A 2546-nucleotide genomic window follows, 5' to 3' on the forward strand; every position below is an offset into this window, starting at 1 on the left:
AGTACAAACATATTTAATGTGAAACCGCATAAGGCTCAGTATAACAGCTATAATTTACAAGATCATACAACTAGTTACTTGGATAACTGTGGAAAATCTAGAGCTAATACATGCAAAATGCAGGGACCTCGCGGAACCTGTGCAATTATTAGGCAAACCAATCGTCCCCCTTCGCAGGGCCGTGACGCTTGAGTTGAAATCTGGATAATTCCGCTGATCGTACGGTCTCGCACCGACGACGGATCTTTCAAATATCTGCCCTATCAACTATTGATGGTAGTATAGAGGACTACCATGGTTGCAACGGGTAACGGGGAATCAGGGTTCGATTCCGGAGAGGGAGCCTGAGAAATGGCGGAGCCTGCGACTATAAGACTGGGTGCACATACACGGTGGCACTTTGTGCCCTTTATCGGGTGCGGTGTTTCCACCTGCCCAGCTGCGATTACCTTGAACAAATTAGAGTGCTCTAAGCAGGCTACACAACGGCCGAGAATAATCTTGCATGGAATAATGGAATATGACCTCGGTCCTACTTCAAGAAACAATGGTACCCAAAATACCGCAAAATGTACTAGGTGGTCAATATGACTGGAAAATATACAATGATCACAGTCACCCAAACAAAAACGGGGTTGCATTGGGAGTACTCCACGACGCACCTCATAAGTGGATAGATGTAAGTGGGATCGATAAGGTGCAAGTCGTAGCAGTAACTATACACCTCCCACTAAAACTTACGATCGCAAACATATACATATCGCCACACTATACAAACATCGAATATGAAAGGGCCATAATTGCAGAAATAACACACATTGCGAGACAACTCCCACAACCGTACATACTAGTGGGCGATTTCAATGCCCACAACGAAAATTGGGGATCATACAAAAACGATACAAGAGGCAATCTCCTCCTTGAGGAGACAGATAAACATCGATGGAAAATACTAAACGAAGGTAATCCGACTAGGATGCACCCAACCTCTGGTAAACCATCGGCAATAGACCTGATGATAGCCTCGCATAATTTGCCCAACAGCTATTTATGGAGAACTGACGAAGACACAAGAGGAAGCGACCACTTCCCTATTTTACTACAAAAACATGGCCAAACAACAGTACTTCCCACAAGAAGGAAAAGATGGGTAACAGAAGCAGCTAACTGGAACAAATATGAGAGTGAAATCGAACGTGCCTTAACAGGTATAGAAAGTATAGACCCCATGGGACTAACAGATATCATAACAACTGCGGCTAGCAAAAGCATGAGGAAAACAACTGGCTACAAGCCAAAGAGAGAGGTCTCATGGTGGACCAGCGAAGTACACCAAGCCATAAAAAGCCGTAAAAAGGCACTCAGGAAGTTGAAGAACTCCAACCCTTCCTCACCTGAATACCAGGAAAACGCGAAAAAGTTCAGAATAGAGAGAGCAAAAGCAAGAACCATAATAAAGGCGGCAAGAAAAAAGAGCTGGGAGGAATACCTAGCAGGGATCTCCCCAAACACAAGCAGCTCCAGCATGTGGGCTAAAGTTAGAGCATGTAAAGGAGAATACAAATGTGAGAGAATAATAATGAATATTGACCAAAAAATAACAGATGACAATAACATCATAACAGAAAAACTTGCCAAGCACTTCACTAAAGTATCGTCAGATGAGGTCTACGAGACCTCCTTCAGAAACTTCAAAGAGAACGAGGAGAAAACAGTGGATATAAAAATAAGTGAAAATAATGAAATTTACAACAGAAGCTTCGACATGAAAGAACTCCTATGGGCACTGAACAGTACCACAGGAAAATCCCCAGGTGAAGATAATATAACCTATCCACTACTACAAAATCTTCCAATTAAGGGTAAAGCTATACTACTAAAAGCACTTAACGAAGTATGGCATACCGGCAAAATACCAAGAAAATGGAAAGAAGGTATTATCATACCCATTCCCAAAGTAGGCAGCAACACCATGAACCCAGATGGATATAGACCTATAACCCTCCTTAGTTGTGTGGGCAAAACATTAGAAAGAATGGTCAACAGAAGACTCATTGATGAGCTAGAGTACAGAAACCTGTTAAACGAAAGACAACATGCTTTTAGAAGAGGCAAAAGTACAACCACCTACCTAGCACACGTCGAGAGTATAATTAATACAGCCACAAGGCAAAATGCCCACCTAGACATGGTCTCGCTGGACCTGTCCAAAGCTTTCGATAGGACGTGGAGACTACCAATCTTAAAGCAAATGAAAGTATGGGGTTTTGACGGTCGCATTCTGAGCTTCGTTAAAGACTTCCTGACCGATAGGAAAATTAAAGTGTTTTGCAAAGGAGCATTGAGCTCATCTAGAACCCTACAAAACGGCATACCGCAAGGTTCAGTCATGTCAACAACGCTATTTTTAATAGCTATGGAGTCCCTCTTCGAAAGGGTACCAAATAACGTGTCTCTGGTGGTATACGCAGATGACATTACACTTATTAACTACGGTGAAACGCCAGGCTGGAATAGAAGGAAAACTCAAAGAGCGATCAACCACA

Source organism: Toxorhynchites rutilus, chromosome 1 (genome assembly GCF_029784135.1).
Source record: "Toxorhynchites rutilus septentrionalis strain SRP chromosome 1, ASM2978413v1, whole genome shotgun sequence".
NCBI lineage: Eukaryota > Metazoa > Arthropoda > Insecta > Diptera > Culicidae > Toxorhynchites > Toxorhynchites rutilus.